Source organism: Panicum virgatum, chromosome 1K (assembly GCF_016808335.1).
Source record: "Panicum virgatum strain AP13 chromosome 1K, P.virgatum_v5, whole genome shotgun sequence".
Lineage (NCBI taxonomy): Eukaryota > Viridiplantae > Streptophyta > Magnoliopsida > Poales > Poaceae > Panicum > Panicum virgatum.
The window spans coordinates 15,914,089-15,928,975 of NC_053136.1; the positions used below are offsets into that span (position 1 = coordinate 15,914,089).

At 46.1% G+C, this 14,887-nt stretch overlaps 1 long non-coding RNA gene across 1 annotated transcript; it reads left to right on the forward strand.

The window, feature by feature from the left end:
* Positions 1–11,894: 11,894 nt before the first annotated feature.
* LOC120697213 lies at positions 11,895–14,381 on the forward strand. The gene is made up of 3 exons (XR_005684390.1): positions 11,895–13,300; positions 13,394–13,492; positions 13,639–14,381. It is a non-coding gene; the product is annotated as an uncharacterized LOC120697213 (long non-coding RNA).
* Positions 14,382–14,887: the final 506 nt, after the last annotated feature.

Consider the following 14,887-nt stretch of genomic DNA (forward strand, 5'->3'; position numbering starts at 1 on the left):
TCTTCCTCCGGACTTGTAATTCACCTACAAAGAGGAAGTAACTCTTTTAGGTACCCAAACTTTCTTGGGTCCTTGAGCGTTAGTGACCACATTAGTGACCAAGACTTTTGGCACCCAAATGGCATTCTTTTTAGCACCATTTATAGGTATCCCAACAAATTTTGCACTAACATTGCCATTTGAATTTTTCATAAGCATGTAACTTGAATCAAAGGATATGACTTTCTTGTTGGTGCAATTCTTCTCAACATGGCCAACCTTCTTGCATTTTTCACAATATGGCTTGCCACTACTCTTCACAAAGGTAGTTTTGGTTTGCACAAAAGTCTTCTTCCCTTTCTTAGGAATATATCCAAACCCTTGCTTGTTCAAGGTGAACTTTTGGCTTGTCCAACAATGATTAAATTTTGCTCTACTATCATAGCATTTTCTCAAATCATTAGTCAAGCAAGTAACCTCTTTCTTTAACAAATCATTTTCCATAATGAGAGATTTATTGCAATATGAGTTGTCTAGGTTGGTGCACAAAGAACTAGTAGAGCTAGAGCCACAAGATTTATCATCAATTAAATCACAACTAACACCAATGCTCAATGTTGCTTTTCTTTCATGACTAAGCAAGGTATTGTGAGCTTCCTCAAGCTTCTCATGAGTTTCTTTGAGATTCTCATGAGAAGTCTTTAGCTCCTCATAGGAATCTTGAAGAGAAGTAAACTTCAACTTCAAGTCCCTCAACTTAGCCTTTTCCTTTGTCAAGAATTCATCGGCATCATTAAGCATTTCAACAAGATCATCATATGAAAGTTCATCAAGTTCATCATCTTGTTGTACCTTTGCACCACCCTTTGCCATAAGACAATGTGGTGTAGAGAAGAGTGATGGAGCCTCCTTGATGGCGATCCCGGCAACTCCCTTGGATGGCTTGTCATCATCATCATCATCATCATCGGAGCTTGCATCGGAATCCCATTCAACAAAATAAGCTTGGCCATTCTTTTTCTTCTTGATGAACTTCTTCTTCTTCTTTTCATCATTTTTCTTGTCCTTTTTCTTGTTTGGACAATTGACAATGATATGACCTACTTCACCACAATTAAAGCAAGTCTTGTCCACAAAAGGATTTTTTCTTGATGATTGACCTCTCTTGCCAAAGCTCTTCTTGCTCATCATTCTATTGAATCTCTTGACAAAAAGAGCCATCTCCTCATCCGATTCTTCTTCTTGGCATCCACTTTCTTCTTCATTTTTGCTATCTTGAGCTTTGAATGCCACACTTTTCTTTTTCATATCAATTTCTCCACCATGAGCTTCATCTTGAGATTTCTTGAACATGTCATGGGTGAGAATTTCTCCCAATATTTGTGTGGGAGTTGCGGTCTTCACATTTGACCTTACAAGTAAGGTCACAATTGTGTCATATCTTTCCGGAAGACATCTAAGAAACTTGTGGTTGAAATCCCCATCCGGTACCTCAAATCCAAGTCCCTTGAGATCATTTACAATGTCATTTAGCCGGTTGAACATCTCGGCTATGCTCTCATCCTTCTTCATGGTGAATTCACTAAAATTTCCTTTAAGCAAGTATAGCTTGGCCTCCTTCACCGTTGATGTACCCTCATGAATTTCCATGAGCTTCTTCCATATGTCATTTGCATTTGTGAGGCTCTTGACTCTATTGAATTCATTTACATCAAGAGCACTAAAGAGCACATTAACCCCTTGATCATTTAGTGTCTCATTTTCCTCATCTAGGGGTGTCAAACTCTTTGGGTCCAAAATGACATATCCATCATTTACTACTCTCCATAGCTTTCTACTCATGGCTTTGAGATGAGCCGACATCCTAGTCTTCCAATAATCATAATTGTTCCCATCAAAGAACGGTGGCTTCCCAACATGAATCCCATGATCACTAGTCATTGTTCTACTCCAAGATGGTTAAATCCTTAATTAATGGAGTACTTAGCTCTGATACCACTTGTAGGATCAAGAACACCGACTAGAGGGGGGGTGAATAGGCGGTTTAAAAACTAAACCCAACAACACTAGAGAAATTTAATTAGTAACAAAGGAAAGCCCTATGTCAAGCTATTACAATCTCTAGATGGGTTTGCAACCTAGGGTGACAAGACACGAATTAAGCTCTAGTAAAGTAAATTGCTCAAAGTAAAGACAAGAATAAAAGAGAGCAAGAGTAGTAACCGAGCTTGACACAAGAATATATCCCGTGGTGTCGATGACTTGCCGGTCACCCCTAATCCACGTTGAGGTGGATTCCAAGAATCAACCGCTCCTCTATCAAGAACCTCTTGATCTTGAGCCGGCTTGAATCAAGGAACCGCTCCACACCTCGATTCCACTAGAGTTGCTCTTCACCACTCCGGTGAGGTGAGCACAAGACCTCTCACAACCGAAATCGGGGCTCCTCAACAATCTCCTTGGAGGTGCTCCACGAAATCCACTTCTCCAAGCCGTCTAGGGAGCGGCAACTCCCAAGAGTAACAAGTTGATGACGCTTGCTTGAAGTTTCCCTAATGCCACAAAGCTCAAACTCTTGATGCAATGCACTAGGAAGCTCTCACACTCTTAAAAATGCAATCTCTAAGCAAGTGTGTGTGAGAGAGGGATGCCTTAGCTCTAATGTGTCAAGAATGCTATCCAAAATGGCCAAGAGAGACACCCAATGGCCGGGCATTGGGTATATATAGACATCCCTCCAAAAACTAGCCGTTACACTCTTTTCTGCGAAGTCGCGGACCGTCCGCGATTCAAAAACCGGACTGTCCGCCGTTATAAACCAGTGAGTCAGAGTGCATTTAATGCATGTCAGAACTAGCCGTTAAGCCCTGGCGGACCGTCCGCGCCCCAGTGGAGGACCGTCCGCAGTTAAGAGTTCCAACCCCACCAGAGACTAACATCGTCTCTGGAACAACTTTGAGATTAGCCTGCGGACCGTCCGCGCCTCAGGAGCGGACCGTCCGCAGTTTAACTTTGAAGCCCACACCAGAGAGACACCCTTTCTGGTAAAAAATGAAATACAGTAGCGGACCGTCCGCCCACCTGGGCCGGACTGTCCGCCAGCCCACCAGAGCCTCTGCAAGCTCTCTGGAACGATCGCGGACTGTCCGCCCCTCTGGGCCGGACAGTCCGCCAGCCCACCAGAGCCTCTGCAAGCTCTCTGGAACGGGCGCGGACTGTCCGCCCCTCAGGTGCGGACTGTCCGCCGTTACTCAGTGAGCTCGAACTTAGTCTATTTCAAAACTTTTCAAAACGCCGTTAGCCCTCATGCATGCAACTAGACATTTTGAGCAAAATGGCACTAAAGACCCGTCAAGCATGAGTACACAACCCCTCTTGATAGTACGGCTAACTATCCAACAAATCCGGTCACTTTTCATCCACTAAACGCCTTGTGACCGGTAAAATGTAAAAGCCCTATTTTATACCTTTGCCTTGAGCCCGAGCTTTACTCATCATCTCCAAAACTCCATACGTTCACAACCAAATGTCTTTCATCCGTGAATCAACCTATACTCATCTTCTCAAATGAAATCGTTAATCCACAAACTGTTGTCATTAATTACCAAAACTAGAATTAGGGGCCTAGATGCTTTCACAGGGCACCGAAAGCTGTGAGGTCACCATCCATATTGGCGCCAGTGATAAGTACTTAGAGATGCAACCCTGGAGCGTCACCACCACTGGAGCCCATATGCCTGACACCATTCAACTTGCAGCTCGCAAGGCGCTGCGGTACCTGTGCCAGATGTTTGAATGGCACTTGGGTTCCACCCCCATGAAGTACTTTCCCCCGTTGGATCGTAACCATCCTGCTTGGGCGGCAAGGATCCGCAACCTGGAGAGCCCCGCAGGGACAGAGAAGAACCCCACAGTTGTCGCTATGTCTGGCTATTTGCTTAGCCTCGACGATTTGTGCGACCAACTGCATCAGCGTGTGAGAGATTTAATCCAGCGTGCTGAGGGAGCGGAGTCCCGTTGGCGTAGGGCTAAACTGGCCGTAGCCCAGGCAGAAGCCCGAGCAGCCGAAGCTGAAAGCCGCCTTGCCGTGGCCGAAGAGAACCTTAGGAGCAGGCAGATCGCCACAGTCAACTCCTTAGGGGTGTCTACCTAGTGGACCGTGCCAAGCGCAAGGAACGCCATCCTAGGACTACCGCGGAGCCGCTAATCCTAGAGGGAATCCCTTTCTGTTCCTCGTCCCAACCACGCAGGAGGATTTGTGAATCAGTGCCGCCCACACCTCCCGCATCTCCTCGAGATCCCGAAAACAGTGACCCCAAAGACCGTGTCGTAGTGTCCAGTAGCCGAGTTGTTTTGGCCAACCCTTAAAAGTCGAGCCGCGTTATTGTAATCCGTCGTGTCATGTATCCCTGCTTGTATGAATGAATGCTTGTGTGGTGCTTGAATGATTCATTTGTGTTGTGTACTATTATATATATACAAGTCTACCCCAGCAATATACTAGGGGAGTCACCTAATCTTGCTCTCCTTAACCGTAGATGTCTCGTCATTCGAGCCGAGTCCAGGGACTCCATGCTCAGGAAGACGGTGATGAGGTCAACCCGAGAAACCAAGCCTCTCTGAATGTAGCCCCAGAAGCACCAGAAAATGGACACCTACCGCCGCTACCTCCCCATGCCCCAGCACCCATTGATCTGGCAACCATACTGCAGCAGCAGAACCAACTCCTTCAAGTTCTTGTGACCACTCTCACAGCTCAAGCTCAAGCCAATCTTGACAACAATAGACCTGCAATGCAACATAATGGCAATGGCAGCAGAATTGCAGATTTCAACCGCTTGCAGCCACCTAAGTTCGGGGGATCTGATAACCCTATTGAGGTAGATGATTGGCTGCGAGAGATTGAAATGAAGCTCAAAGTGGTCCATGCAGATGACAGAGACAAGGTTTTGCTCGCAGTACAGCAGTTAAAGGGACCAGCCCTTGCTTGGTGGCAGAGTTACAGAGAAATAAATGAAAATGCTAACGAGATGGTATGGGCTGACTTTGTCAAGATCTTCAGAGAACATCACATTCCCAGCAGTGTTATGAAGCTCAAGCGGGATGAGTTCAGAAAGCTTCGTCAAGGTGGTATGAACGTGACGGAGTATCTTCATAAGTTCACAGAGTTGTCTCGTTATGCACCAGAGGATATCAATGACGACGAGAAGAAACAAGAAGCTTTTCTTGGTGGGCTTAACCCTGAAATCAGGACCTTGGTTGAAGTCACCACCCACAGTGATTTTAATGCTATGGTCAACAGGGCTATTACCACTGAGAGAAACAGGAAGGCAGAACTCAGTGAGCGCAAACGTTGGTTTGAAAGCAAGAAACCCCAGCAGTTGGAGAAGTTTCAGAGGACTCAGTATCCGGTTCACTCAGGCCCGAGGAGCCAGGGTGCCTTTTCATCCAAAGCGCACCCCGGTTCTTTCCAGAAGCCAGCCCAATCGGCTCCTGTTATGAAGACCCAGAATACCCTCCGTAACCAACCGTCTAGTGGAAGTCAAGTGACCGATGCGAAGACCTGTTTCCACTGCCGCGAAGCCGGACACTACAAGGCCAACTGTCCGTATCTTAATCAGCCTGCCCCTTCTGTTTTCTCCAACTCTGTTCAAGGACCAAAGCAGCCGACTGGAGCCAATCGTGCAACACCAGCTAAGAGCCAGCAACAGTCCTTCGGCAAGGCAAAAGTGAATCATGTGAACGCTGAAGAAGCAGAGGATGCACCAGGAGTGATTCTCGGTGAGTTTCTGGTCCAATCAGCTCTAGCCTCAGTGCTTTTTGATTCTGGAGCATCGCATTCCTTTATATCTTCCCACTTTGTGGAAAAGCATGATATACCTACTATAGCCCTTAAGAGGCCACTAATAACCCGTTCCCCTGGAGGTCATATACCTTGCCACTTAGGTGTCTTAGATATCCCTATAAACCTAAGTGGGGTAGTATTCCTGGCCGACCTAGTAGTCCTTACTTCCAAAGGGATAGATGTCATACTCGGTATGGACTGGATCACCAAGCACCACGGAAACATAGCCTGTGCTGAGAGAGCAGTGACAGTCACCAACCGCCAAGGGTTAACAGTCACATGCCAAATCCACCCTAGCCTGTCAGACTCCATGGTGAACCACATCCAAGCAGAATCCCCAGAAGATGTGCCAGTAGTTCGGGAGTTCGCAGATGTGTTCCCAGATGAATTACCTGGTATGCCTCCAGAAAGAGATGTAGAGTTCACTATTGACTTAGTCCCTGGAACCAAGCCTATAGCAAAGAATGCCTATCGGTTAGCAGTCCCAGAGCTTGCCGAGTTGAAGAAGCAGCTTGAAGAGCTTCAACAAAAGGGATTTATTAGACCTGCTGCTTCTCCGTGGGGAGCCCTAGTGCTCTTTGTGAAGAAGAAAGATGAGAGCATGAGACTTTGTGTGGACCACCGTGATCTGAATGCAGTCACCATCAAGAACAAGTACCCTCTGCCTCGGATTGATGACCTGTTTGATCAGCTGAAGGGAGCTAAGTTCTTCTCCAAGATAAATCTGAGGTCCGGTTATCATCAGCTCAGAGTGCGACAAGAGGACATCTCTAAGACAGCCTTCAGGACCCGTTATGGCCAGTATGAGTTCACAGTGATGCCTTTTGGTCTAACTAATGCCCCTGCCTTTTTTATGACCCTCATGAATAAGGTGTTTATGGAGGAGTTAGATCGGTTTGTCGTGGTATTCATAGATGACATACTGGTCTACTCTAAGAGTGCTGAGGAGCATGGACAACATCTCAGAGTTGTGCTGGGAAAGCTTAGAAAACACCAGTTGTATGCCAAGTTTAGCAAGTGTGAATTCTAGTTGCAGAGAGTCAGTTTTCTGGGTCATGTCTTAACAGCTGAAGGTGTTGAAGTGGACCCAGAAAAGGTCAAGGCAGTATCAGAATGGAAGCAACCAACCTCAGCCTCGGAGATTAGGAGTTTCTTGGGATTAGCCGGCTATTATCGGAGATTTAACAAAGGTTTCTCTAAGATATCCCGGCCTATGACCGAGTTGCTCCGGAAGGACACGAAGTTTGTCTGGTCTGAAGCTTGTGAGAGAAGTTTTCAAGAATTGAAAAGGCGACTAACTTCTGCCCCAGTGCTAGTCTTGCCAGATAATCAGAAGAGCTTTGTCGTTTATTGCGACGCATCCCGACAAGGATTAGGTTGTGTGCTTATGCAAGAAGGAAAAGTTGTAGGTTATGCCTCAAGAAAATTGAGAACACATGAGCAGAACTACCCCACCCATGACTTGGAGTTAGCTGCAGTGGTGCATGCTCTCAAAATTTGGAGACATTATCTGATCGGAAACAAGTGTGAAATCTACACGGATCACAAGAGCCTGAAGTACATTTTCACCCAGTCGGATCTCAACCTTAGGCAGAGAAGATGGTTGGAGTTGATCAAAGACTATGATTTGGAAATTCATTACCACCCTGGAAAGGCTAATGTGGTGGCTGATGCGCTCAGTCGTAAAGCGTATTGCCATCACTTAGTCACACAAGCCCCAGAGCTGAGTGAAGAAATGAGGAAGTTGAACCTAAGGGTTGTACGCCGCTCTTGTAACTACAACCTTAGTGTTCACCCCATCCTGAATGACCAGATCAAGGAAGCTCAGATGGGGGATAAAAGATTGGTATGGATTAAAGATCGCAACAGTGAAGGCAAAGCCCCAGATTTCAGAGTAGATAAAGACGGAGTCCTGTGGTTCAAGAAGAGATTATGTGTGCCTAAGCAAGGTCATTTCCGCAGGACCATCCTGGATGAAGCCCATAACTCAGCCTATTCCATTCACCCCGGCACTACGAAAATGTACTTGGACCTTAAGGAGAAGTATTGGTGGAATGGTATGAAGGGGGATATCGCTCGGTTTGTCGCTCATTGTGATGTGTGCAATAGGGTTAAGGCAGAGCACCAGAAGCCCAGTGGATTACTTCAGCCATTGCCGATTCCAGTATGGAAATGGGATGAAGTTAGTATGGATTTTATCACCGGTCTACCAAGGACCCAGAGTGGTCATGACTCAGTTTGGTTAATTGTTGATCGACTCACTAAAGTAGCTCACTTTATCCCAGTGCGTACCACTTATGGAGGTGATAAATTAGCCAAATTATATATTGAGCGTATTGTGAAGTTGCATGGAGTACCTAAGAGGATTGTGTCAGATAGAGGCACCCAGTTCACTTCGAGATTCTGGAGTAGGTTACATGAAGCACTTGGTACAAAGTTGGACTTTAGTTCGGCCTATCATCCTCAGACTGATGGCTAGACCGAAAGAGTTAATCAGATTCTTGAAGACATGCTAAGAGCCTGTGTTCTTACTTACGGTAAAAATTGAGAAGACAATTTGTCATATGCAGAGTTCTCTTACAACAACAGCTACCAGTCAAGTTTAAAGATGTCACCATTTGAAGCCCTCTACGGGAGGAAGTGTCGCACACCTCTCATGTGGACCGAAGTCGGTGACCGCATTATTGAAGGCCCAGATTTTATTAAAAAGGCAGAAGACAAGATAGCAGAAATTAGAGAGAATATAAAGGCAGCTCAATCACGTCAGAAAAGTTACGCTGATAAAAGAAGACGTGCCCTCAGCTTTGAAGTTGGAGACCATGTGTACCTTAAAGTTTCCCCAATTCACGGCACACGCAGATTCCAAGTGCGTGGGAAGTTGGCCCCACGTTACATTGGACCTTTCCCAATTATCAATAAAGTGGGAGCGGTAGCTTATAAGCTTCAGTTGCCAGCAGTGATGTCAGATGTGCACGATGTATTCCATGTGTTCCAACTCAGAAAGTGTCTGCGAGTACCAGAAGAACAAGTGGCCCCAGAGACAATCGACCTGCAGGATGATCTCAGATATCAAAAGGTACCAGTAAAAATTCTGGACACTGTGACGCGAAGAACCCGCAACTCAGAAGTCAGGATTTGCCGAGTTCAGGGAAGCAGACATTCGGAAACAGAAGCAACTTGGGAGAGAGAAGACGCGCTCCGGGCCGAGTTCCCTAATCTCTTTAGTAGTGTAGCTGAATCTCGGGGATGAGATTCAACCTAAGTGGGGTAGGTTTGTAACAGCCCGAAAATTCATATTCCTAATCACCTCCTAATTATTATTTTTTTCTCATAATTTTCCAAGCAACTAGTAATCTTCCGTCTTCCCTAATCCCTCTTACTCTCCCTTCTTCTGTCTAAACTCACGCACAAGCAAGCCGCACATGCATGCACACTATGTTGTTTCCATGCCACTGCAACTCACCGAACCCGGCCCTCCTACCGTCCTCGCTCGCGCTCGCAGCACGCCGCACGCGCGACACGCCGGCCCCACGACGTGACTGCACGATGACACCGGCACCACGCCGTGCCGCCCATCGCCGCGTCCCCACCTTGCCCACACCGCTGCAGCGTCCTCGCCGGCTTTGCCACCTCGACGCTCACACCCTCAACGCTGCCGTCGCCTCCACCACAATGCTGATTTCCACTCCCACGCTCGCATCCGACAGCATCGACGCAGTTGAGCCAACGTTGTGGCTCTAGTATTCCCTGCCTAAATTCTACTATGTTGCAGTCCACCCAACCAGGCCATTGTGTCCTTCCTGCATGCATGCTGATGCACAGCTACACCATACTAATGGGCAGCATGCTGCATGGCATGTTCCATTCCTCGCCTTACGTGTTTGCATGAACGTTAAGCTTGCACACGTAGCTGTAGCAATGTGATTACTTGACCTTGCATGCCGGACTCATCCCGTCCTCGACGCTTGCTTGCATCCCAGCATGCCGAACTCTGCTGCCGTGCCCCTAGCTTGTAGTGCCCCGAGCATCCCGCTGACAGCCTTCATGCACCCCACGACGCACCGTCAACCCGGCCTCGCCACTGTCCAACTGTCCATGAACAGCAATGCCATTGATGGCGTACTGTCGAGACTCCGGCCGAGATTTTTTCCTCGCGAACCGCCTTTCCCTGCCTTTAAATCGAACCAGCGCCCCTCCGTGATGCCTCGCACTGCCCGTGCTCATTGCTGTGCGCCACAGCCCTGAGCCAAGCTCATCTTCCTCCTCCTGCCGACTCACAAACCACCGTCAATCTCCACGACGAAGGCCGCGCCTGTCGATTCGACCAGCAACCGAGACCTCCAGCTACCTCCGGATACCACGCCCCTGACTTCCCCCTCCCTCAACCAAGCTCGCCCCGAGCTCCCGCAGTCATGGCCATGGCACAAGCCGCAGCTGCCGCCTGCCTTGGTCTCCACCCAAATCACCGGCCAAGACAGACTTTGTTGACCCAAGGATCCTTTTTCCCTCACTCCCCAGTCACCCTCTTCCTCTCTCCTGTGTTGATTTTGAGCTCCCAGCAACTCCCATGGCGAGCGGAGGTGTGAGAGATAGAGTGCTCCTGTCTGTCCTCTCCCTCGATCCTCTACTGATAAGGACTGTAGTGCTAAAACAATATCCTACCGCAAGCCCAAGTGACAAAGCCCACTGACCGGTTTTGTTTTCCACCTAATCACGGCCTATTAAGTTCCAGAACCAGCCCATAAGGTGCTAAGTCAGCAGCCCACGCAACCCAGATTAATACCTGTTAACTATTTATTTTCGTAACTATCAAACCAGCCACCTTATAAAACCAATATCTCAGCCATTTCAACTCCGTTTAATCTGATTCTTTTTCCTAAATTCATCTAAAATCAAACTCTATCAAATACAACTATATTTTTATAATATATTGATGTATGTGCTCTGTTTGTTTGCGTACGATGAAGTAGAACCGGTTCCAGAGGAGAACCCGGAGGAACCAGGAGACCCGGAAACCGCCTCCACCGACACGTACGAAAGCGAAGGCAAGTCTCATCGATCCTTTACGTTAACCATGATTGATCCTAAGTGAGGTTAAATAAAACTTGATAGACATAGGGAAGACATGAGATGAAACACTGAGAGAATGAGAGAAACCACGGGATGAAGCCATGTTGCATGCTGATTTACTGCCAGACCTGCATGTTATTAAATTTTGTTAAATGATGAAATGGGTTGGTAACGAGACCAGGGCAGTGTGGAATGTGTTGGTGCAAGCGCTACCGTGGTGGTAGACTTGCGACCGAGCTCTGTCGTGGTGACATCTCGGGTTTGGTTGGTTATAGTTGTTGGCTGCCCTGATGAACATTAAGGACCGTGTGTTGTGGTGTCATCTCACCTATCCTACTTTCAGTACGACCACATGAGCTTGTATGGGCAAGCCTTAGCCTAATCCCACTGGCTAACCTGGTAGTCGTCCGAGGTGGTTATGTTTGGAGCGAGACCTGGATTGGTCAAGACCCGGGGGTTTGTGGGCGACTAGTCGGGTTGAGCCATGGCTGGGTGTCGGTTATGACGGAGCCGTCTCTGGACGGTAAAGTGCATGTGGGTAAAGCGTACAACCTCTGTAGAGTGTACAATCCATTCGAATGGTCCGTGTCCTCGGTTTGGACAGGTTACGGTGTGGACATCTCAACTAGTTGAGCCACCTAGCCTATGAGATGGATGACTGGTTGGGTTACCTTTAATACTACATTTGTTATTTATTCTGGTTGATTAATGGACCTATGCATATTAATCTGTAACTTCCACCCCGTAAGGGTGAGGTGGGACTTGCTGAGTACTTTCGTACTCAATCCTTGTTGATTATTTTTTTCAGAGGATCCTGACTTTGTGCCTGAAGATTTTGAGTAGATCGTGTCCGCACCCAAGGTGATCGAGTGGAGCCATGATGGACGAAGAGCTAGTCTTGCATGTCGTTATGCTAGTTGTTATCCTATGGTTGTTCTGTGTAGCTTTGTGTTGTCACCTTACTCCTCATGTACGTGTTAAATAAAGCTCTGTATGACTCTGGACTCCACTTGATGTAACATGTATTATGCCGGAGACCTTATTCGGTAATTAATACATGGTTTAGCCTTGATCTTCGGGTCGGGGCGCTTCATGGTCCGGCTCCGGGTCCCCTCCATGAGCTCCAAGCTCGCCGCCGCGGGTGCGGACCCAACCTTGCGAATCACACTGGATGGACCCCACCCAACCTTGCGAATCACACCGGATGGACCCCACTGCAGAGGCACATTGCCTTGGGTGCAGGGACATCATGACCTACCTCCACGTGCACCACCTCACCGCCGGGAACAAGCTCTGCCGTCGGGCACCATGCTCTCCAGCGCGCTGCGTCTGGTCTAGGATTTCTACCGCGAGGGACACTTCCACTTCGAGAGCTCCATTGTGCCACTGCCTTGGCGCGTGGTGCCCGCTGACACCTATCACCTAGGGATACGCCAAAGTAGGAGATTGTTTGGTGAGGGATCGCCAGATCTAGAACTTGAAAGTAAGCGCGAAGACACAAGACACAAATTTTGGCAGTTTGGGCCGGCAAAGTAGCGTAATACCCTACATTCCATGTTGTGGTTCATATATTGTGCCCTGCACTTGAGTTGCTTATTGGCTGCGTCTCCTTATGATTTACTCCATTGATGTCAACACCCAAGCGTCCTGCACTTGGGTGTTGAGTTTCTTATTGGCCGGCAAAGTAGCGTAATACCCTACGTCCCGTACGATGTCAATACAGTACATGATAATAACGTTGATCATCAGCTTGTACTCCATTTTTTAATCGAGCTTTTACTCCATTGGTTTAGTGTCATTCGGTTGGCTCTTTGCGCGTATTATTTTTTCTTTCAAATATAGTACACACATAATAAACACTTATGCATAATTGTATATGCATGCACACTTATCCATCACACTCTAACACATCGAGTAACTCGAGCGCATCCTACAATTCCTACTACAATTTCCCTTAAAAATCAAATTTGGGATGTGAAGAGCAAAAATCACCCTCCCAATTGTCATAAAGCATGCCCCATATCAGCAAACCCGGTATCATTAGTACAAAAATGGTTTGTGATGAATGGATTTATATGTTGATACATCTATGTTGACGGTGAGCAGCTCATATCAGTTATCTCCTTACAAATGTGTTCACTGTTCCTCCAACCAGTTCACACCATATCAGCCACCACGACATCGTGCTGCACATTGCGAATGACATCATGTGCAAGGTGTTGCTTTTTGTTCTATGATACAAACATTTAATTTATCATCTTTTGGCATGCCGTGGTGACTGTTTTACTTGGCGAGGTTCTACAAGAGGATTGGGGCCACTGCTTCATGTTTGACAATATAATCACAAAAAATGACGTTCCAGAATGCGATGAAGATGACAATTGGATCAGCTCCCTCAGGCAGAAGGTAAGACAACTTGATCTTTGGCTGCAGACGTTCTTCATTGTAATGCATCTTGATGTAACTGTAATTTGCACATTGTATATCTATCAAATTTAGTAATGTTCCAAACCCTAATGCTATGGAGGACCTCTTCTACACACTGGCGGGATTTGAAGATCAAGTCAGACAACCCAAAACAACGTGACAACCAGAGAGGTGAGGGGATTGATGGCAGGCTTGAAAAATGAGCTAGAGGCGGCGGTCAAACATTATTATCTTTATTTTTTTGAGGCTCTAAGACTGAGATCTCTCTACATCGCTGCCCTTCAGGGGCCTAACTAAGCAACCTCTCTCCCACATAGATTGTGGATTCTTCTACACTCATGGGCAAAATTGTCTGAGCACATGAAGGTGCAGAAGTGGAGAATGATGGCATTGGACAGTGCCCTGCCAATGTAGGTTGAGTTCTTGTCCCTTGATTTCTCAAAAATGACAGTGGGTAATTTGATTGAGCCAAAGTAATGCTTTGAAAGCTCAAGGTGGACCAGATCAACTGAAGAGGTGCTTTGAGGAGGGAAGATTGAGGACCACCTTGAGTGAACTCACCTTTATGGAGCCAGCTGCATATGATTGGTACGAGGAGGAGGAAGGGGATTAGAAATGAAGCAAGGGGAAGGCTGAGGAATAGGAGGATGTAGGATGCTAGGAATGGAGCAAGCAACATAAGTTGGAAGAAGAGGAGGCAGAGAAGGAGGAAGGAGATTAGGAATTTCTTTCCTACTTAAACTAAAACTTCAAAATCATTTGGATCCTTGTGTGTATCTAAATATATAAAAATACTTAGTTTAGTCATATTCTTATTGCTAAATATCAAGGTGTCAATACCACTATTATTTGGATATCCTTTGTTATGACATATAACCTAGAAAACATCAAATAGTACTTAGAGTTTTGGACACTATATGTTGATGATATGTTATGCGTTGCACTTTAATTATGAGACTACAAAGATTGTTGCCACTATAATGTTTATTCCATTGCTCTATAACAGTTTCTCAAAATTGTATATTTACTCATGGTTTCACGATTTATTTTGGATACAGTTTTAAATACTTTTTACAATTGTCTTGGTCGCAGGATCATATCTTTTATTTCTTCTACTATCCGAAATCCATACATGGAACATGTGACGGTAAAGATGTGAGCTTCATAAATATAGGCATGAGCATCATGCGGGATACATGAGCATCATGCAGGATACATGAGCAGGAAAGCTAAAAACTTTCAGCTGCATAGGAGCTAAAGAATTGAGAGTAGTATGCGTGGAAGATTGAGAGAGATAACAAGAGTTATTTGGTAGATATTTTCATTGAACTTTGAAACACCGAATGTATTTTTTCTAGCAATTCATGCATCCATTCCAAAAACCGATTCGAGCATGATGATGTTCATAATTAATCAATAAAATAGAACATTATACACATTATTTATTTATTTATTGATCAATGATTTAAAAAACTTGTTTTAGTAGAATGTTGAACAATGCCTTTTAGAATATAGACCCAACTTTTGTTAATGTTGATGTTTCGTAGATGCGAGGTTAATCAACTT